Raw genomic sequence first — 23773 nt, forward strand, 5'->3', positions numbered from 1 at the left:
TAAAGCTTAAATGTGCTTTCCCAGATGAATCTGTGCATATAGCAAGATTTTGACTTCATCGTCATACTTTTCCTTTACAAAGCTATCTCAAGTGGAGAAGCTTCATCTTTGAACTTTTACATACGTCAGAACCCTAAGGGGACCCTGGAAAGAGCAGGAGTATTGCATCTCCCGCTGCATACCAGAATAATCAACAAAGTATCCAAATATGCTCATCACTCATTTCATGCAAAGGAAATGCTTGTAAATATTGCTTATATAGTCTCCCAGTTTATGGGAGAAATTCGTATGTTTATGTATTATATCTTGTCTCCAGGACTCACTTAGCGATATCTGTCCCTGCATCGCTACATCAAGCAACCAATTATAGATAGCCGGCATACAGCTTGCACTTTTGCAAGCTAGACGCGGTGATAATAGCAAACGGAATGGAACGGAACTATGCAAGCGGAAATAATTCCGTGTAATCCGAGACAGAGAAATGGAAAGCATGAGCCGAAGGCACAGTATGCACGATGAAATGCGTTGCAGGGCTGTCGAGATGTTGCAACCAGGCGGACATCTCGACAAATTGCATTGTTGTAAAGTAGCTGAATGTGCATCATAGTGTCATTAGTAGGCTGTGGAATCATTACCAAAGTTACCCTGTGGAAGACGTGGGTCTGGACGCTGGAGGATTACCACAACGACAGACGATCGCTTCCTGTTGCTATGTGTAAGACGCCATAGATCAATAACAGCTGGCGTCGCATCTGTCTGCTGCTAGAGGATGTCGCATATCCCGCCAAGCTGTGTCGTATCGAACTGCATGAAAGTGGACTGTAGGCCCGACGACATGCGGTTTGTGCCATTTTGTCCCCATCGCATGATAGAGCACGGTCGAATTAGGCCCATAAACACCCACAAAATATATTACATAACTATTACCGCTGGAACTTAACTAACAATCAAATGTTCCTCTTCAATCGATCTCTTGTTCAGATCTCTAGGAAATGTTAACACGCAACTAATCATCAGAAGTAGATGAGTATCTGAGGTTTTGGACATACTAATTTTCTTTCCATTAATACAGATTTGAAAGAATTTTGAGTTGATGCTGCACTCGTGTTCTAATATCTTTCCTAAAAAAAGGGACCCATAAAAATTTGCAATATAAATGACAGGCATAGGCTTTGCGATAAGGAGACGAAATAGCTTCATGCGGTCCTTCTGCTTCAAATACTGCATTTAATCACTGCCAGTACTCTCTGAAAGTCACCCGCCTATTAAAGTACACTTGTGATGGCTTCATGTCATTTAACTGCTGGAAACAAGGCGCTTTTAAACGAACTACTAGATTAACCCGGCAACAAATGTCGTCCCTTGCCCTTTCTAGCTTAGCCACTGAATGCAGGGTACCATTCTAATGACCAATGACGATAGTTTTGGGGGGACAATTATGCGAGGGCCGACTTGGACAAATGACAACATTTTAACAGTGGGTGGATCTGAAAAAATGTCTAAATAATATCACAAAAGAGTTGAAAACCTTAAAGAAGGCAATTTCAAGTTTAACACTTCCAAAATGTCACTGTTTCATTTAAAAGGTACTAATTTTGTATATATTACTTTCTTAGCTTGGATGTTTGTGTTGGGTACTTTGAAAATTTAATCAAACTTTTTTCAGACAATTCAACCAATATTATCAATTGAATAAAGTAAAAGGAATAAGCAGGATACAGTTTTCTTTAATCAGTTATACAAAACACAAAAGGACGACCTGGCCATTTGCGCTCATTTGCGTCTACCATATCCATTCGAACTGGACTTTCTTCGATGTGGCGTCCAGTAACTTATAGTGCAGTTCCTTTGCAAGAACATGTTACTGCCTGGTTCTGTAACATTCTTTCAAATCCTAATCGGAGTTTCTTGTTTCGCCAAGAAAGACTCATGAAGATACTTGAATATTTTCATCAGTATTAGACATCCCACATTCTTACACCAAATACACCCGCATGAAATTTAATTAAAAAAATATATGTGTCAAGTAGCCACATGGATAAAAGGGCAACAAGGAACATGATACTAACTCAGAAGTCAAACAACAAAATCAGCGTTATATTTTCAAAATTTTCGCAGGACTAGTTTCGATGGTTTTTACCGAACCACCATCCTCAGCTGCAAGACCGCAAATGAACAAGATAGGAAATAATGACTAGATAAGATAAGAAAGCTTGGACAGGAATAAGCAAGCGCCGCCATCTGTTGATGAAACCAGAACTAAAACATAATTTCTCTAAAGGCCGAAGGCAAATTTGGATTGGAATTAGGATAGTTAACAAGAACAGAAAGATTTTTTTGAATGTGAAATGCCTCTAGAAAATCCAATTCTCCAATGGAAGATGTTTTTTGAATAATTTTGGCAGCAGAAAAATTGAAAGTGTGATTTTCGGACCAAAAATGTTGAGCAACAGAAGACTTCTGTGTTTCCTTTTTTCTAACATATGCCTCATGTTCCTTGACGCGAAATTTTAAGGCTCTCTTAGTTTGACCAATGTAAATTAAACCACACTGGCAAGGAATCCTATAAATACCCCAGGAATTCATATCCGGAATGGGGTCCTTGAGCATGGAACTCGGAATTTTATTGATGGGAGAATACACAACCAGAAAGTTAAATTTCTGCAAAATATGTGCAACTTTATAGCTAATTGATGGAAAGAAGGGAATGACAACATAATTTTTATAATCTCCTTAAACAAGAGTGTGCCTTTTAGTGTGTTGAGATGAGAATTTTTTAACTGCTTCATTAATAATGTTGGGTGAAAAGCCCCTGTCAATAGCTATCTAATGATAATAGGAACATGATATCTAATGGTAATTCGGCATTGCAAGGAATCTTAGCACAGTAATTCTGATGCATTTCGAATGCAGCAAAGGTTGCAAGCCGAGTAGTTTTTAATTGGTCAACCAAGTTAAGACGAACTCTAAAATATCTATGGTATAGAAAATTCTGATAACAAAAAGGAATTAAAAAAATATCGAAGCGATGATCTTGAATTACAACCACAAGGGGACGCTAAAAGTGTAAAACCCGACTGATGGAAATGACATTTAATCTGATGAAGAAAAGTTAATAAGACTATGTGAGATTTGCATCGCTTACGAAAGGAGTGCTCTACCACCGATGGAAAGATTCTTAAATGGCATGAGTTCTTAATGTTCTTTTACAGCTTTATAGTGGTCAACTAATTTGTAGTGTTTCGTGATACGACAACATTTCATAAAGTAAGTATGTGAATGTCTCTTTTCAGATAAAATCAGTGCAAATGTAGGGCTGCAAATCATATGTATGTTTTGAAGCTGAAAAATGCCCGTAAACAAATGCTTATGTGCTACAGTCTTAGTACTATTTGAAGATTGCATAGAATATTTTTGGATACATACTGGTTATTGAGGTTTATTTTCAGTAGCTCATTGGAGGCCTATCCTATTGGAGCCTGCCGCAGAAACTATTATTGAATTTCCCAATTAGTAAAGTTCCATACTCTCGTGAGTGAAATTCCAATTTCGCCTTTTGTTATATTTAAGAGAAATTGTGAATCTTTCGACATGGAAAATACTCAATTTGGACGATGTAGCAGAAAGTTTAAAAAGCCAATCCTGAATCGTCTCTAAATATTGGCATCAATGACTCAAGAGGTCTAGAAATAAACTGCTTTTGTTCCCGCTTGTTAAGGAATAGTCTGATTTACACCACCACATAATCTCTAAAAGTGATCTTCATATGCCTTGAGGTATATTTTTTTGGACGTCTATCGGATTCACCTTTACAGGTGCATTTAAACTATAATTTGACATTAAAGGCATCTATAACCTAATGTGTCAAAATTCAAACTTGCCTATCCGCATATTGTGAAAGTATGTATTATCCGTTCTTCCTGACAAAATCCTGACTTCCTGACAGTCCTCAAATGGTGCCGTTCGAATAATAATATAAGTTCTTTAATTTATCTTTCAAATTGAAAGTATGTACAGTCAAAAGTCGTTAATTCGGACACCCATAATCCGGAATGATCTATAATCCGGATCTCAAAGCTAAAAACTTTCTGTGCATGAGCCGCGTTGACACATGCGCATAGGCGTTTACGCGCACGCGCATATGCGTGTGCGTCCAAGTGCAGAATACGTTTTCGCGTGCGCGTTTAATGTATAACGGACTGTGCAAGCTAAAATTATATAATTATCTATTTCAGTTAATGTTGATGATTGCGTTGTTCCTTAATCTTCGAATTGGATGCGGCTTATTATTTTTTGTAGACTGTAAGAGCAATTTTATAAAAGTAAACTTGAACTTTCGATTATGTCAATTTCCGATTCTGGAGCTCCCAAAGGATATACAAAACGAAAGTATGTCTCGATGTCCGTCAAACAAAAAGTGTAATTGCTGCAAAAAATGGATAAAGACATGAAGAAGGTGACAGAGAGGTTAGTGAAAACGAAAAAATTTCGATTGACAAGTTAGTCGGTATTCTCGACACAGCAATTACGGGACTTGTAACTGAACAAGAAATCATGTCTGTTTATAGAATTAAAGAGAAAGTATTATCACATAAAACGAAACAACTTACATTGAAAGAAATGTTTAATAAAGTAAACAAATAAATATTAAGCTTCTTTTTTTGTAAATTTTGATACCCTTTGGATCATAATTGTGTTTTATTTCATAAATTACGGTTTCATATTTTTAATTTTAGAATTTGTGCATGCCATCTTACGAGATTTAAACTGATGATCTATAATCCGGAAAAATCGATAATCCGGAATCGCCGAAGTCCCGACGAGTCCGGATTAACGACTTTTGACTGTATTTCTTAAGAAACTGGCAATTTAAAAGCAATATTTTTATTATTTTGTAAGAAGCAGTCGTCCTATAGTTATTAAAACCAATGTTTACTTACGTTTTCAGAAATTTGTCATTTTCCTAGATAAAGATCTTAATAATAGGGTGCCCTCTGAATTTCAATTTAAAATGTTTTCATCACTCTATCCAAACTCTAATTTACCATTGAATAGCTACTGTGATGCGACAATATAAAAGTAAGCTCTTTATGTGTCAGTATTAAAGTATTAATTTAAGATTGGTACTTTTCCCCTAATTATTTTGATGCAGAAGTACCTGAGACAGCTGCTACAAAAATTTTACAAATACATTTTCAAACAAACGTTCTATCACTTGCACATCTTTTTGGTAAGTAACTAAAAATGTACTTGATGCACTTTTGCTGAGGAAAGGACATTTGTGAAAATACAGATGAAACTACCTACTTTTCCAACCAGAATAAAGATATAAAAACTTAACAGAGTTCGATGATTCTTCGCTACATGTTGAACTACGAGGGCAATTCTCAAACTAACCTCGTTTCGCCGTAAATAAAAAGCCCGCATAGACTCTGGAAATATTTATATACATGTGAAAGGTACAGCTGCCTCTATTTTTTAAATGGTCACCCATTGTACATTCAACCATTTGCGATAGCATTTTCCTAACTTATCAATCTGTTCATCAAAATTTCAGCTGCATGCGACTTCAACGAATTTGCCACAGCGATTTGAAGTTTCTCATCATCAGCAAAGTGTTGCTTCCAAAGCCACTTGTTCATTGCGAGGAACAGATTGTAATCAGGAGTTCTATTCTGTTTTGTCTATATTCGTATTCTGTTCAAAAACTCCACCCCTTCCATGTGGTACCGGGTAAATGGCCTGGCTGCAGGGGTTTGTTGATACCATGGACCTTTGAAACACGTCCCATCTTGGCGCAAACTGATCGTGTGTTAACTGATCACTGTGAGCTCGAGGAGCACACACCCGATGTCCATAGGCCGTGACTTTTGTTGTGGGTGGCTTTTTTCTCGATCGTATCACCTTTCATGGATTCGACAAACAAGATTGCATTAGCATTTCTGAACACGGCCCAAGGCCCAAGGCGTTTGACTTCCGGAGTACCTTTGCAACTTAATGCAATTACCTCCACAACTTCGATAAGGAAACTGAGTTGAATAAGAAAAAGCATTGGCTAAAGGAAAAATGAACAAACCGTTAAGGGTTTACTATGAAAGAAATGAATAAGGAGTCCACATAAGGGACGAGTAATTCTCTCTGCTTTCAACTTGTAATCCAAGATTGAAAGAGAGAAAGGTGTTGATTGAGGCGAATTCCGGAACGCATTGCGTTAATGGAATCGGAAAGGTTGGAAGAAAACAGCCGGGAAACATGGTGTTCCAGGTCTTGGGAAAGGTAATATTAGGTAATACGGACAGCCGCAGTGATTGCTAATGCCTTGGGGATGAGCGGGGAGGGGGGGGGAAGAGTCTTGCGACTAAAACTGGAATCCAGGGAAGAAGGAGCTAAGAGGAGGGGGGGGATAGTCTATTCAGGAAAGCGAAAAGTTCTCCGACCGCCCGTGGCGAGAAGAGAATAGGAGCAACTTTTCGAGTGGAAAAGAACCGTGGGGAAAGTTAACTGCGAAAAAGACGGAGAAATTTTTTAGAAGAGGATTTAAAGGGACAGAAATTGAGCTAAAGGAGGAAAGCAATGGGAATTAAAGGAAGGAAAAAGAATTAAAGGGGGAGCTAGATTTAATTTTAATTATGGAAGAAGGTCTTGAAGTGATGAAATGCAAGCCTGTGATACCTGTGCAAAAAATAAGGAATTGATAAGTTAAGTTGAGTAAAAGAAGCTCTGCAGGAATGATTAGATTAAAGATTAATTATTGCAGGATTAATTAAATCTCAAATTTAATGAATTTTTATTAGAAGTTAAATTAGTATAAGAAGTTGATTTTTATCATTGCTTATTTTTAAAGTTTACTTTAATGCTATAAGTCTGGTCCGTGATATATGAAAAGGTGAGGTCCTGATAAATGGGGGGAGGTCATGTTTAGTGGTACAGATGTAGGTCGCGATGAACGAGGCCAGATTAGGTCTGGCGGGCAGTGATGTAAAAATGAGAGTTAGTTAAGGGTCGCCGTGTTAGGCCCGTGAAGTGCTGGTTAAAGTTTAAAATTTAAAAATTAGAAAGAATTCCTAGTCAAGCAAGCACCTCCGCTTTGGCTTCCTAGGAAAGATGTTAAATGTTCTATCAAGAACGCACCTAGGTCGCTTAGCAGAGCTGGGCTCTGCTGGATTATAGGCAGGAAGTGAATGCAGGACTGGGTTTTCAATCTGAGAAAGTCTATTGAAAAACTTGGCCGAATTTTGCCGAAAAAAGGCATCTAGGGGTAAAATTTTGAGATCGTTATGGAGCACTTCATTCCGGACGAAATAATGAGCATTGGTGAGTATGCGAAGCGTGACGCTCTGGAATACTTGGAGTTTCTTTAGGTGGCTGTTGGCTGCGGTTGACCAGATGATAGCTGCATAGGTGAGGATGGGAAGGATGGTACTGCGATAAAGGAGGATCTTGTTGTTGAGAGAGAGGTTGCTGGTTCGGTTGATAAGTGACATTAGTTGGGTTCTGACAGTTCTTGCTTTGGCTATTGTATAGTTGATATGGGTACTCCAGAGCAGCTTCGCATCTAGATATACTCCCAGATATTTATAGGAATCCACCCAGGGTATCTCCTCTTCAAATAACCTGAGTGGTGGGAGTTGACTATGGACGTTCCTCTTTCTGGAAAAGAAAACGGTGGCGGCACTTTTTGCGACGTTAATTTTGATTTTCCAGGTAATGAGCCAGGACTCCAAGTCTGTTAAATAAAGTTGTAGGTGATTGAGAGTGGCGTTAAGTGTTGGGTGCTGAGAAATGATGGCTGTGTCGTCTGCGTAAAGGGCTAGATCGACACTTGGTGATTGTGGTATGTCATTTACATACAAGTTGAAGAGCGTAGCGCTAAGAATTCCTCCCTGAGGCACCCCCGCCAGGATAGGCCGAGGAGAAGAAACAGAATATTTAACTTTGACAGAAAAGGTACGATTATTGAGGTAAGAGTGCATTATGTGCACGAAATTAGCCGAAATTTCAAGTCGCATGAGCTTGAATAAAATTCCGATATGCCAACACCTGTCGAAAGCCTTTGCTACGTCTAAATAGACTATAGTTGTAGGCTTTCCACTGCGAGATCCTGTGTGAATGATTTCTACTACCCTCAGTAGCTGGGTCTGAGTTGAGTGTTTTGCGCGAAAACCGAATTGTTGAGGAATAATAATATTTCGGTTTCGGCAGAAATCATTCAGGTATCTAAGCAGTATAGCTTCGTAGATTTTACTAAGACAGGAGGCTGATCGGTCTGTAATTTTGAGGGACCTTTGGGTCCATTCCAGGTTTTAGAATAGGAATGACTAAAGCATTCTTCCAGCTATTAGGATAATATTTTAACCTTAGCATTGAGTTAATCAAAACTGCTAGGTAAAATATGAATTTAATAGGCAAATTTTTAATCATGCAATTAGAAATCCTATCAAGGCCAGGTGCTTTTGCAGGGGTGAGATTTTTGACAATTGCAGAAATCTCAGTCATGGTTGTGGTGATGGGTTCCTCAGAATGTGTATCTGAGGAGAGAAATTCTTCAACTTGGTGTTGGACTTCATGCGTGTGCGTTGCACAGGTATCGAACATGAGTCCAGTGTTTAATGAGAATTGTGTTTGAAGACTGTCCGCTATGCGTTCAGCCTTCTCAGTATCTGTTAATGCCAACCGGTCATTGACCGTGCCCATTAGGGGGGGGAATGTCATGTTTAGGTTTGCGAAGCCGTGCGCTAGCAACCCAAAGGCTATTGTCAGAAGTCTTTAAGGACTTAAGATAATTTGAGTATTTATCATCTGCATACTTTTTAATGTCAGACTTGATCTCATTCTGGATTCTTCGCAGCTGTACTCGAAAGGATTCTAAACGTGTGTTTTGCCAATCTCTGCGAAGACGGTTTTTAATTTTGATTTTATCCTTAATGAAGTCAGGTAATTTATAGTGATTAGGCCTGAATTTGGGTTTGGAAGCAGCCGTGAATGCACTTCCCAGGGTTTGGTTGAGCCTGTCAATGGCTAAGTCAACCTCCTGATTATCGTTAATTTTGATAGGGGGGAGAATACCATTTTCCAAAACAAACCGAAAGTTGTCCCAGTTAGTCGAGACTTGCGCCGGTAAATTTTGATTGATTTTCGTAGTTTTAAGGGTGAGGTGAACCGGATAATGGTCAGAGGACAATTCCGGAATCACTTTGATCGAATAATCTAATGGAATATTTTTAAATAAAGCCAAATCAATAATGGAAGGAGCACCTAACCCCCCAGGAAACTGGTAGTGGGTAGGTGAGTTCGGCGCTATAATTTGGATACGGGCGTCCTGAGCCCAAATTTTGAGTTTATCGCCATAGTTGTTGGCAGTGACACAATCCCAACTTCTATGACGAGCATTTAAGTCTCCTGCGATAATCAGGTTATTTGCTACACCACTTAATTTTCTGAGATCAGAGAGAAATGAAGGTCCCTGTCTCGGAGGCATATAGCAGGACGCTACTGCTATTGGGGGGGAATTTTGAATATGAATTTGAATAATTGTCGCTTCTAGGGCCTCCAGTGGTGGCGTGGGTATTCTAGAATGCTTTAATGAGCGTTTTACATATATGCTAGTACCGCCACTAGCATGAACAGTGTCACTGATGCATACCTCTCTATCATTTCGGTAGCAGAAATAATTCGCGATGTTCGCGCTAAGTCCCTCAACCAGATGTGTCTCCTGAACGAGGAAGAGGTCCATGTGGTGCTCATTAATAAAATCCCGGACTTCGTGGATCTTGTTCTTAATTCCGTTGGCATTCCAGAACGAAATCAGTAGCTCTTCATCTCTATTTGGATCGTTGAACGTGCTGGTTTAGTTGAGGAGTCCAACGTAGGCCTCGTAGATAAAAAATGCTCGCTCAGGTCCGGTGGAGACTGTCCGTAGCTGAGGCAGGGCATTTCTGAAGGCTTGTAGTAAGGTTTTGTGGTCGGTTCCGAACTCAGATGAGATCTGGAATACGCAACGGAGAGTGTCGGTGCAGCTGTAGTCCTCAGGAGTTGGGGCTAGAGCCTGGGCCGGTGGTGCTGGCTGTGATGCAGGTCGCAGTGCCGGGGCTTGCTTCTGGACTTGCTTCTGCTCAGGAATCGTGTTAAGTCCGGGATTTTTTCGACCGGAAGCGATTTCGCTAAATAGGGGATCTGTACCACTAAGGAGAGGTTTGGCTGGCGCCGGTACAAATTTTGGTTTCCCGTTATCCTTACGAATAGTGGGGTTTTTGCCCTTGTTCATTGGATTCCTAGGACAGTGGAACCAGTTGGCCGCATGCTGACCAAGGCAGTTCGCACAGGTGTTCGCCTCTTCTGGATCTTTGGTACACTGGTACGCAAAATGCGGGCCAGCGCACCGTAGACATTTGATGGGCAGCGTACACACTGCCGAACTGTGGAAGTATCCTTGGCAGCGCCAACACTGACTTGGTCCTTTTTTGCCGTGATGTTTTTCGACTTTTATTTCCACTCCAAACATAAGAGTTTCCTCGAAAATGTCATAGACATTTAACGAGGGGTTTAATTGTATCAGGAACAAGGGCATCGGATAACGGGTTTTGTGCCTTCTAAGTTGTGTGACGCTAATCACAGAATATCCTAATAATTGGAGTTCAGTTTTAATTTTTTCTGGTTTTGCATTGCTTGGCAGTCCTCTGAGCATGGCCTTTACAGGGCGATCCTGCTTGAGATTAAAAGATTTGTACTCGGCCCCCTGATTAGTTAGAATTTGGGCGACCGAGCGGTAATCATTCTCATTCTGCATTTCAATTCTGAGATATTTCCCTTTCATACGGCAGATGGCTGTGGGAACTTCAGACTGCACAAGCGAAGTCAGGAATTCAAAGTCCTTAGGGTCGACAAAAAAGTATGGAATTCTCTTTTTCGACCCTTCGGACGAGCTATTGCTGGGGGGGGGGAGTACCGGTTTCAGCGCTCTCCTCGCTGCTTTGAATAACTGTTTGCCTAGGCAACGAGCTTTGAACACGCTGACCATAACTTTCCTCCATGATAATTTCGACGGGCTTTCCTCAGCCGGGACTGACTCCTCCATTGACTGTTGTTGCCATGCAATTCACTGTTGCTTTGATTCAGCATTCACATGCACTACCAAAGTCTCCTCGTCAGTCACTGTTCAGTTCAAAATTTCTTCCCCTTCCATATGGTATGGTATCGGATAAAAAATTCTAAGGCAGCGACCATTCCACTTTCTACCTCTTAAAACTTGCCTCGGGAAAAAAAAAAAAAAAAAAAAAAAACCTTTGAAAGAAAAAAGGTAAGTGAAATATTTTTTCTTAATTTAGAATTTTGAATTGAAAATTGTTATAGTTTTTGAACATGACATCTCTACCGAGACACTGAGTTTAATTAATTAATTTTAAACCGAATAATTAATAATACTGAAATCGAAACTAGGAATAATTTTGAAATAACTTGAATGTCGAGCTTGTGTTTATTTTATCATTGTGAAAAATTGAAGTAAACATTTCGAATTTATAGGTGAGTTAATAAGGTGATTTATTTTGTGGATCTTCGGGAGAATTTTCGGTACTCATCGAGCCCAGAACTTCTGGTTCTGGTAGCCTAATTTTCTGACGATTATTTCGTACAAAATAGTCCGAGGAAATGTTCGAAAATTGTCGCAGAAGTTCCGAGATTGTGAATCGACGGATCTTGTGGCCATTATAAGAAAGATACTAGTGTCACCAACAATTTCTCTAAAATTACATGTATACAAAATTCGTAACAATACTGATCAACACAGGAGAGAAACTTCGTATGTTTTTAGGAAAAGTTGCACGAAAAAGAACCTATACTTGTCTATATTATAAGGCATATTGAATACAGAAGAGAAACCTCACTACGTGATGTGCATAACTTCTTATTTCATCTAAGTGTTTAATAAATCATTTATTCGTTTCCGTAAAAGAAAAACTTATTGTAAGCAAAATAAATCACAAGCAATATTAATAATCGTATAGTTTATCGTTTTGAAATCATTCCGAAAGTTAAGCCATTTTCAACCGTCATCTCAAAATGGAACAGAATCAAGGAATATAGTATTTTGGAACTTTAATATGAATGCTATCAGAGTTAGAATTTTTTTCTAATCGAGGGGCCCGTAGGTTGTGATGACTTCAGCTTTCGAAAATTCTTCGATTTTTTTTCCTTCGCACGAAATTGCCAAAGCAATACCTTTTCTATATATACTTGTGCAGTTTCAAATTCGATATCAGATTTCCCAGGCTTCAAAAGTGGCTTAAGCTGTTGATTCACTAAGGGTAGAGGCTCAAATTTAATGGAGAGAATTTCTATAAGCTCATCTAGCATTTAATTCTGTGTTGATAACTCAGGTTCTAAAACCTTTAAGCCAGCTATTAACTAACTTAGGGACAGTTCTCAGTGATTTGCGCTTCCCTTTTAATAACTTACATGATATTAATATAATTATTATTTTAAAACATATGTGAATTTCCAGAATACTGTAAATTCAAATTAGGTTCAAAAGATAAAAATTTTCAGTAAAAATCAATTTATTCGAATGTATGCAAAACACAATTCACTTTATCAATGTCAAATCACCTTATCAACTCACCTATAAATTCGAAATGTTTACTTCAATTTTTCACAATGATAAAATAAACACAAGCTCGACATTCAAGTTATTTCAAAATTATTCCTAGTTTCGATTTCAGTATTATTAATTATTCGGTTTAAAATTAATTAATTAAACTCAGTGTCTCGGTAGAGATGTCATGTTCAAAAACTATAACAATTTTCAATTCAAAATTCTAAATTAAGAAAAAAGATTTCACTTACCTTTTTTTCTTTCAAAGGTTTTTTTTTTTTTTTTTTTTTTTTTTTTTTTTTTTTTCCCGAGGCAAGTTTTAAGAGGTAGAAAGTCATCAAACACTATTTGAAGCCTAATTTTTGTAGAAAACACTTTTATTTTTGATAATTCTTACATGTCGACACAAAAAAAAATATGTACACAAAAACAGACGATCGAAAAAGAATTAAGCCGACGTGTAATGTCATTGATGTCAGCATTAATGACATGAAAAGCATAACATATCGCCGCGCGCGCCATCTGTTGGAAATAGGAGTGCTATTCCTTTTGGGTGTGTTTTTTTCTTTGGAGGCGACCCTCGACTGCTCATGATAAGCGGGGCTTAGTGCATGATAGGTGGTGCTAAAGTTGGAAGTTATGGTCTCTAACTAGGAATTACAGAGCTGGCAGATTTAGATTTCATTACAGCTGAAATTCCGGTAGTAGTGAAAACAGTGATAAAGATCTTAATTAATATTATATAGAAGTTTAGTTCTTTCAATGCTAAGAATTTTAGTAACATCTGAATGAAGAGGCGTGGTCAATAAAAATTACCACAGATAGACGGTTCTGATTGCCAGATTTATTGTCGTATATCCTGGTAGTGAGGAGCACCTCCATTATGTTTTTAAGTGTAAAAATATAATGTATTTAGTTAACTTTATCATTTGTGAATGGCATTTAAAAAATTACTATGAAAAATAACATTAAATTTTACAAATGAAAAAATTTTTTCTCGATATTAATAAACAGCAGACATAGGAAACTCTTTTCCTGAATTCATCTATTTATATATCAAAATTGGCAACATGTACTAGCTTCCCTTTATAGGTATCATAAAGTACCTAGGCAAGCACTTTAGACCAAGGCCAACTAGATATCTAGTTGGCTTTGTTTAGACTCAGTGTCATTGTCTAAAGAAGCTCGCACATGCGCATTACTTTTTTTAAGCCACGCCTATTAAGGCCATGTTTTCCACCATTTTTGGTTTCAACTTGGCAGCAAGAACATCTCCATGTGTCTTATCTCCTTAGCCAGCTAAAAGGATGGACAAATGCCAGCTACAAGGATATCCAGTCTCTGCAGATGATACAAAATAAGATTCTCAGGATTATCACTGGAGCCCCGTACTATGTACGAAATAAAATTCTTCACGATGACCTGAAAGTTGAGCTATCTCCGGGTTTCTGCACAGCCTAAATTCAAAATTTTATTACAAGGTCATCAGAAATACGTCAGCCTGCTTTTCGGACATTTTTGCCTATAAAATACTGGACGAGGACAGGAATATCAGGCCCTACACAGCATTTCTTCACGAAAGTCAGAAAATGCAGAGCCAAGACATCAGCAGCAGATTGACCTTTTTAAGACCACGCCTTAACGACCTTTTTCAAAATAATTCTATCATTCAGGCAAAAAAAAAAAAAAAAAAAATTCCTGTTCATTCTGTTCAATTCAATTCTTTTCTGCCTACCTGTACAGTTTCCATGTGCGAATCTTATGAAAATGTGAATGCATGTTCTTCAAATTCTGTTATCAATCCTAGTATGTGTTCCGCCCAGCCCACATGCTAGGAGTATTTTACTCAAATTAACTGTATTGAAAAGCATACTCAGGACTTTACTACCTTTGACGTTTGCGTAGTAGGATGCAAATTACTATTTTTTGGCTCCTGATTGGACTTGACCCCTCTCACCGCCAACGAGTCTGCAGAGACAACGTGTCACATCTTATTAATCTCAAGTGTTCACATCTTTATGGTGAAACAATCATGAAGAGCCGTTATGTGAGAGGACCCTAGTGGGATTCGGTGATAAGCTCTGGTAAGAGCAGGGTAAATACCTGCTGAACACCATGAAGGCAACTAAAGCATCAAAGTACATATCCTTATTAAAGTAATTGACCAACACAAATGGGTCTTCTCCCTCGTCTGCCACGTTTCCGGCTGTCACCTTGATCACATCCGGAGGAGTAGGGACGACTTGCAGAAATTTAACAGTGGTTGCCTGTTGCAGTGTGTATAATTGTCAAGAAAAAGCTGGTTGTAGCGCCTCATTTCACAAATTAGAATTTCTCTGTATTTTTATTTTTGAAACTGAAATTGATTTTTAAAAATTTAGCATATTTATCAAGCATAATTAGCGTTCCAAATAATTATAAAGCTACTGCATGCTTTCAGGGCTAGATATTTTTTTAGCTTTTCCTATGCTGTAAGGAAATTTGTAGCTACTTCTTTTAGAAAATAATATTTTAAATCTGAACTAATAGAAATTTCAAACAAGCAATAATCTCTTGCAATTTTTATTGGTGTAAATAAGTAAAAAATATTAAAATATTTAATAACGAATTTTTGAGTTTTGTTTAAAATTCTAAATTGTGAAAACATTATATATAAGTATTATAGCACAATTTCTATAAAGGAATTTTATTTCAATTATATTTCATAATACATCATAGTGATAAACACTTTGAATCCTTAATTTTTATACATTTAATTTTAATATTAAAATTGTATTTAACAGTAATAATTAATTTTGCTTGTATTTTATAGTAATTATTTTTTAAATTTATTTGTAGTTCTGCATAAGATTTTTTTATTTACTGTTAATTTAATTTATTAGCTCGAAGCGGCATTTTGCGCTGTTTCACTATAAATGTCCGTGTCTCCTTGAAAATTTTTGTTACCAAATATTATCGCCCTGTTTTATATTTAAAGAAATTAAATAATGAAGAATCTGCATGAATACATGTATGTTTCTCGCACTGTGACAAAACCGCCGGTATCTAGAGTCATCAAATTTTGAATAATGTAATCCTCCACCCGAACATGTGCATCTGGAGGCCGAATTTCGAATTTGTTTTAATCTATTTCATATTTTGTAAAACTTTAACGAATTTTTGATTAACAAACTCAACGAGTTCACAGCGAGCACTGTACGGAAAATAACATTTTTATCTCCAGTGCGGAAATTCTAAAGATGTGCTGTTTTCAAATGTATGTGGTTTACGGGCAAAGAACATGATATTCAATAAATATAGGTAACACACAAAGGTTAAAAAAAGCTTCCTTTTGGGCGTAATATAATACCTTAATGCTTCTAGATTTTATTTTACCTTTTTTCCCCCCCTTCATTACACTCAGAAAATTTTATGCTCCGAATTTTATAAATTACTAAAATAAATATTCCACTTTAATGTTAATAATTTAATGAGGATATAATCAAATAAATAACTTTTTTGTAATATTTGAAAATCGCTGCCTGAAAATGGTCATTAAATTTTTTTAAAAAAAGTTATTAGATCTCGTTTAATTTTACCTTATTTATTTTTTATAAGCATCACGTACTATCAATCTTATTTAATTTTACGTTATTTGCACGCAAAATTAAGTTCATAAATTTTGTGCTTAAAGTTTTAACCGTTTTACCAAGAATTATGCGTGAAAAAAATGCGCGAAATGCAGTAAAAAGTGCTTTAATGAGATATATTAAATCCTATTTGAAAAAAAAACTGTGACTTTCATAATCTCATCACTCTACAACGTATTACATTTAATAATTAAAAAGAGTTATGTGATACAAACGCCATAGGTTTCAGTGTTAAAGTAAACCAGATCGTCCCTACTCTTTCCTGCGGACATGTCAGTGACGCGCGCCCCGCCCACTGGGTTAGTCTATCCAAGGTGGCGTTGGTCTATCTCTTATAAGGTCCATGTCAAAGTATCTTTAGCCCTGGGGGATTCCCAAAGCGTGCTCCGCCACGGGACTTAACGAGATTTATCCCTGGCTCCGCGCAGGCAAGGTGTGCCCCTTCCTTACTTCACTTTCGCTGAATGCTCGGTTATAATTTTTATTAATTATAGGTTCATTAATTTTATTCTATTTCTTGAAATACTAGTTAATTAAATTTTTCTCAGTATTTTGATTTCAATTTGTCATCTAATTCCATTTAAATTATATTTTTATTTCTCCTTTTAATCTAAAGTGCTTACTATCAATTTCCATTTTTTTTTTAAAGAACTAGTTTATTCTATCCCTTTGCAATAATTTTATGTTGTTGTTTCAGATTCTACTCATATATTTAACTCCTTACAGATTCTTTTCTATCACTTCCTAGAATTTACTTAGCGAAATTCATGTTTATGGATTTTATTTTGCTAGGATGCGATTTCACTATACAGGAAATCATTTAGGATTACTTTCAATTGAGATAAGATTTCAGTCATAATTGTTACTAAATTTAAGTATGAAACACACCCACAAAAAATTTTTACATGCTTTTTTAATTTATTTTATTACAGTTTCCTTTTGTAAAGCACAAGTGTCCCTTCACTTTTGTGAGACACTGTATATTTACATAATACTAATCATGTGCAAAATAGGACGAACAAGACATTTTACTCTACGCATAATCAGTTACTACACATGTCAGGTTCTTTTTTTTAGTTATACCCCACCATTAGGCGGAATTCCAAAAATTTCGTATAGGCTCATTGTAATGTTCCTCTCCACGGTAATCTTTAGTAAAAGGCGAAAGATTAACTCGAATGCTGAAGAGAAACCTGAGCATAAACGCGAAGTTTGAAAGAAACCTGAAGATTACTTCTGTCAGTAAAAAAACTGGTACATAGTGGCTATAAATATTAGTTTTTTTTTTTTACGTTAATCATTCTTAGAACTATTTCTTCAAATAAATAGTCAAGAATTCATTATCTCACTTTCATTATCTAAAAGTCTTAAAAGAATTCATTATCTAAAAGTATTGCATTTTTAAGTTTGAATTTATTTATTTACGGATGTTACTAAAATTATACGAGAGCTTGTTATTTGTTTAATTTAAATTAATGCAGCTGCTGTTGGTCATAAATGACAATTTTATATTCGAAGCATAATCTCGTCTAGAACCTTAGCATAAGAATTTTTCATAAATTTCTTAACTTACTTTTACATCGTAAATTTCAATTAACATAGTAACTTACTTTTAATAAGCTGACTGAAATCTGGTAAGGCCTGACATACTATTATTTAAACCATCGGATGTTTTTACAACTCTATATTAAGGATAATTACTTTTACCAGTGGCGCATATTATGCAACTTCCTTACGGAATAAACGTTTTAAGAATAAGTTTTTTTATATGATACTATCTTTTTTCATGTATGCTGGCAAATATCACCTAAACAGAATGATTAATCCGATAAAATTTCGTACCAGTTTTTTGCACCACCCCTGACCACGGCTTAACGACATTTTTCAAAATAATTCTATCATTCAGAGAAAAAAAATTCCAGTTCATTCTGCTCAATTTAATTCTTTTTTGCCTACCTGTAAAGTTTCTATGTCCGAATCTTATGAAAATGCGAATGCATGTTCTACAAATTCTGTAATTAATAAAAAAAAAAATAGTGAAAAATTAGATCGCATCCTCTAATTGAATGCATAAAAGATAAACCTTCCAGAGCTCTGAATTGGAAACATTTTTAGTGATTGAAGGAAGCCCATTTTCTTCATCAAATTTTAAAGTGTACTTTTACCAGTTAATCAGGCCATCGCCTGCAGAGTGAAATAACTAGAGCTGAGGTGAGAAAAATAGATTATTTTCAAATCAAGAAGCAAACTGAAATTCTGCGTTGGCGGGAACACGCATTTCTAATGCGAGGCGGGAAATAAGGGCGGAGCATCTAGAGTTGAAACTACAGTTCCTGTATTGTTCCGCCATCTAGTGCATTGATGATGAACTAACTGGAAACCTATCAAACTTTATTATCCCAAACTAGTATCTGTATAGATCTATAGCTCATGTTGAGAAATGTAAAAATATAAAACTTAAAACTTTCAGATTTTACATACACCTCCAAAGGGGCGTTTTTTTAAAGTTTTGCGTGTTACCTTTGTTTATTAAATATAATTTTCTTCGCATTTAAAACAATCTCGCGCACTGGAGATAAAAATGGTTTCCTCGTACAGCGTAGCTATCGCTCGCTTTGAAATTGTTGCGTTTGTTAATCAGAAATTCGTTAACATTTTAACTGTCATGCCCAAGATTATGACAGTTATCTCGGGCATGACAGCACTGGTGTTCGAAAATGTCACGCCCGAGGATTACTCGGGGTGATTTTTTTTTGAGTGCATCGTATTGTTATACCCGAATATATATCGGGAAACGTTTATTTCGGCTTCATCTCTTTGTCAAACCCCACTGTATCTCGGGAAAAGTTAATGTGCGCTCAATTCAATAGATGACAGCACCTTTACTGAAGATTTCAAAGGTTAGAGGTTATAAGTTCTTTGGTTCAAAGTGCACGTGATCTTTTTGTTGTAAAATGGCGTCCAGCTCTTTGAAACGTTATACAGATGATTTAGATTCTTCAACCGAAGATGGTGGCCCACCAGCGGCCGAGCGGTAAAGTCGCTGAACACTGGTAGTTCGGTCCGAGGTTCGAATCCCGGGAACGAGCTGGCTGCATGGGTGTTTTCGTGGTTTTCCGCATGTGTAACGTGTATCCGAGCCAGTTTACCTTAGAAAGTCCTCCACGAAGGCATCCCTCCCCTTAGGCAGATAGCCCTAGTGTGCTTTGCCATAATTAAATACATACACACACAACCGAAGATGAAGGGTGTGTGTTTGACGAGCAGTCAGGGGCGTAGCTAGAGGGAGGTAAGGGAGGCCATCTGTTGCCGGGCGCAGAATCCAAGGGGCGCCAAACTGATGTTACGACATTTTAGAATTAAATGTTTTCCATCCTTAGCAAGCAGTAGGGGGCGCGAAATCTTCAGTTGTCCCTGGGCGCTGAAAACGACTCTGCGAGCAGTTTTCATGGTCAGCCTCAAAAATTAAAAAAATGAAGATATACTCAAGCCGAAGATTGTTTCTGACTATAGTCTAACTATGGGTGGTGTAGATCGCTGTGAGTAGGAAATATCCTTTCATCCAACAATCCGAAAACGTCAGAAATAATATCATAAAAAGATATTTTTACATTTACTAGACAAGGTACTCTGGAACTCATATTTGCTCTATAAAAGTGTAGTTGGGAAACGTATTACATTTTTAGAATTTCGAATCCAAGTTGCAGAAGAGCTTTTACATAAATATGATGATGCAGCTTCTGGGCAAAAGAATGTTGGCAGACCATCTACAATAGATAACCCTGCCCGTCTTACTGAACGACATTTTATTTCCCATATTCCTCCTTCTCCTGTGAAACGTGAGCCTACAAGACAGTGCAAAGTGTGTTGTTCGAAAAAAGATAGAAAAGGGGAAAAGGTAAGGAAGGAAACACGAATCTGGTGTAGTGATTGTGGAGTTGGTTTGTGTTTGGAAAAATGTTTCCAGTTGTACCACACAAGACTGAATTACTGAACTACTAATAGATATTCACTTTTATTTATTATTTTTTTTTCAACTTTTCAGAAAATATTTTTTTTTTTAATCCATTTTTAGAAAATAATGCTGCACTAGAAGCGAACTTTACAACTGCCATATTGAGTGGCAGCCGCCTCAAACAAATATGCAGTGGCTACAAAACTTCAAAAATTTTACCCATGTACTTCAAAATATCAATTTTTAACTACTTAAGTATATTTTATTTTGTACTAAACATTTGATTTTTCCAATAAAAAAATTTGACAATTTGTGTACTCAAATCATCAAAATAACTTGACAGTTAAAGAGTTAAAGGTATTACAAAATATGAAATCGATGATAAAACAAATTCCAAATTAGGGCTTCCAGATGCCCATATTCGGTGGAGGATTACGTTTATTCAAAATTTGATGGCTCTAGGTAAAGATGTTTTATCACAGTGCAAGAAACATACATCTGCGCAGCTTCTTCTTGATTTAATTTACTTAAATATAACACAGAGCGATCATATTTGGTGGCAACAATTTGAAATGTGAAACGGATATTTCAAGTTGTCTACGCAAAATGCCAAAATAAAATTAATAGCCCTTCTGGACTAACGTCTTTTGGACTAAAATATAGTTTCCATTTTCAAAAAGTACGTTCAACGCTACATAAAAAGCAATAAAGAAAAAGAAATATATTCTGCTTTTTTTTTTTTTTTTTTTTTTTTTTTTAATTTACAAAATATTCATAATGGGTTTTCAATTGAAAATTCAAAACATTTTATGCAAAACACAGCGCATCTCATAGTAGGCTAGTTTTTAAATTAAGGTGTCGCTAAAGTTTAGTATAGCCCTTTTTCATAGAAAAGGGCTCGCAGATTTATATTTTGAGAAAATTTAAGCAAGCGTGAGGGAAAACAGTGAAAAAATCTTTAATTAATAATACATAAGAGTTTAGTTCTTCCAAACATTAACTTTTTTTGTAATATTTAGCAGAAGGGGCGCGGTTAGTAAAAAAAAGAATGACACAAGAATACGCCTCTTATAGTAAAACTTGTAATCCCATTCCAAAGAGGTTAGAAAGGCTAACTCCTTCATGTTTATAAGACATTTTTAATTTAGTAGCATAATATATTTAACTGCCTTTATTCACTAGAAATAACATTAAAAAAATTGCGATGGAGAATGCCATTGAATTTAGCAAATGGCCTGATTTATAGTTAAATTTTGGATAATATACTGCTGAGACTGGAAACTTCACACTATATTATTATTATTATTATTATTATTATTATTAAATATGTGTATTAAATATGTGTATCCACAATAAAAACTTATTCCATTAATCATAAATTCTGTGTTATATTTCCACATGAAAGTTAGCAGATATGCGGATACATTTTCATCAAGAAAAACTTGAAGGACTTTTATTAAACATTTGCTTTGTGGAACTATTTTCGTCTAGAGACTTTGCAAAAATTTCCATTGGGCATTTTTATCAAAGCACTTGAGGATTTTAAAAAAATTACATTTGTTTTAATTTATTATTTGGTCTTATTTAAACATTATATTGTTGCTGTAATGGTGACCGGAAAAATGCCACACAGGAAAAAAGCCCACAGGGAAAATGCTCACAGAATAATGCTCACAGGTATAAATGCTCACAGGACAAAAGCCCACACAGAAATATGCCCACATAGAAAAAAGCTCACATGAAAAAATGCTCATTTAGAAATATGCTCACACGGAAAAAAGCTCACATAGATATATGCTCACATGGAAATAAGCCCAACTTTCGAATCCCCGCGAACTGGCTGCCTCCATGTATGTTTTCATGATTTTCCGCAACGTGTATGCAATATCTTTTGGATGCATACGCGAATAAAGCAGGCGCAGCCCGGGTAAAATCGCTGAACGCTGGTAGTTCGGACGAACTTTGGAATAAAGGCCAACGGGCTGGCTCTGTGGGTGTTTTCGTGATTTTCCGCATGCGTGTCGTGTATACAGTATATTCTGGATGCATACTTTAATAAAGCGGGTACAGCCCGCTCAAAACCGCTGGACACTGGCAGTTCAGTTCAACTTTCGAATCCCGGCCAGCGGGCTGGGAGCATGATTTTCGTATGTGTAACGTGTTTGCAGTATCTTCTTGATGCATACGTGAATAAAGTGGGGGTAGTCCGCGCAAAACCCCTGAACACTGGTAGTTCGGTTTAACTTTCGAATACCGGCGAAATTGAATATGGGAATTCTTTTAAAAACGAACAATGATAAGCGGGCTTCAGCCCGCTCAGCTGGCGGGCTTGCCCTCTAGTTACCTTTTATTTTGCATTCAAATGAGGTTCAATGGGGCTTCTGTTGTTGTGGACCACATATTGCATTCTGTGCACAGTATGCACAACAGCAGAAAGTAACATGTCTGCAGGAATCTCCCGTACAGTCCGTGATATGTTATCCTTCAACGTAGCCAGGTCCTGGACCATTCCTTGATAGACCTTGGACTTAAGGTAACCTCATAGCCAGAAGTCGCATGGGGTAAGATCAGGCGACCGAGGTGGCCATGCAGTTGGAAAGTAGCGGCTAATGACTCTTTCTGTTGTGAATTTCTGTCGTAGCATCTGTTGCACCCGTACAGCAACGTGTGGAGGGGCTCCATCTTGCATGAAAATGATTTTCCCCAGGCATTGTCTTTTCTAAAGTGCCGGAATGACAAAGCTGTTCAACATGTGGCGATATTTCTCTCCGGTAACAGAACAGGTTTCCGGTCCTGTCGGGGTAATGTTCTCATCGAAAGAATGGACCTACGATAAATTCCGCTGTGAACCCACACCAAGCAGTTACCTTTGGTGAATGTAAGAGAATTGCCGTGACTGCATGTGGTGGTTTGTCATGCCAAATTCGGCAGTTCTAGGTATTCACAGTTCCATTCAGGTAAAAGTCGGCCTCGTCTCCCCATAAGATTTTCCAGGGCCAAGTAACATCCACCTCCATTCTGGCAAGAAAGGTGAGAGCAAAAGTCAATCGCTTATCACGGTCGGGGATACAGTAACTCCTGTACACGGCTGATCTTGTACGGATAGAAGTTGATAATCTTTCGTAAGATTTTCCATACCGTACTGTAAGGCATATCCATATTACGAGCTACTCCACGAGCGCTAGAGGTGGCAGCAATATTGTCTGGTCCTCTGTCGACAATCGCCGTGGCAACTGCTTCGATTGTATCCTGTGGTACAGGTTTTCGTCCTCTGCCTGACTGAACCTTCAGAGAACCTGTTTTCTCAAATGTCGTAACCATTGCCTTTTAGCCCATTAACTAGGACCGTTACCTTTACGCATTTTTTTTGTGCGTTCTAAAAGCATGAAGAGCGGCTGACGCGTTGCACTGGTTGAGGTAAAAGAATTTAACCAGTAAAGCACGCTCGACTAAAGAAAGAGACATTGCACATAAACTTTCAATTCGATTGATTCGAAACGTAACACATTGCCTTTCAAAACCCAAGAAGCCGACACTGTGCGAATGGATGTAACGTGAAATTTGATTAAAGAACTTCTGCTGCTCAGCGTACGTGATATT

At 37.2% G+C, this 23773-nt stretch overlaps 1 non-coding gene across 1 annotated transcript; it reads right to left on the reverse strand.

Moving 5' to 3' along the window:
* Positions 1-17299: 17299 nt before the first annotated feature.
* Positions 17300-17419, reverse strand: LOC118192868 (U5 spliceosomal RNA). Its single transcript, XR_004758830.2, has one exon. It is a non-coding gene; the product is annotated as a U5 spliceosomal RNA (small nuclear RNA).
* Positions 17420-23773: the final 6354 nt, after the last annotated feature.

The sequence above is a fragment of the Stegodyphus dumicola genome, chromosome 11, assembly GCF_044657685.1.
Source record: "Stegodyphus dumicola isolate Sdum_Otavi_A_Nest chromosome 11, ASM4465768v1".
NCBI classification, from domain to species: domain Eukaryota; kingdom Metazoa; phylum Arthropoda; class Arachnida; order Araneae; family Eresidae; genus Stegodyphus; species Stegodyphus dumicola.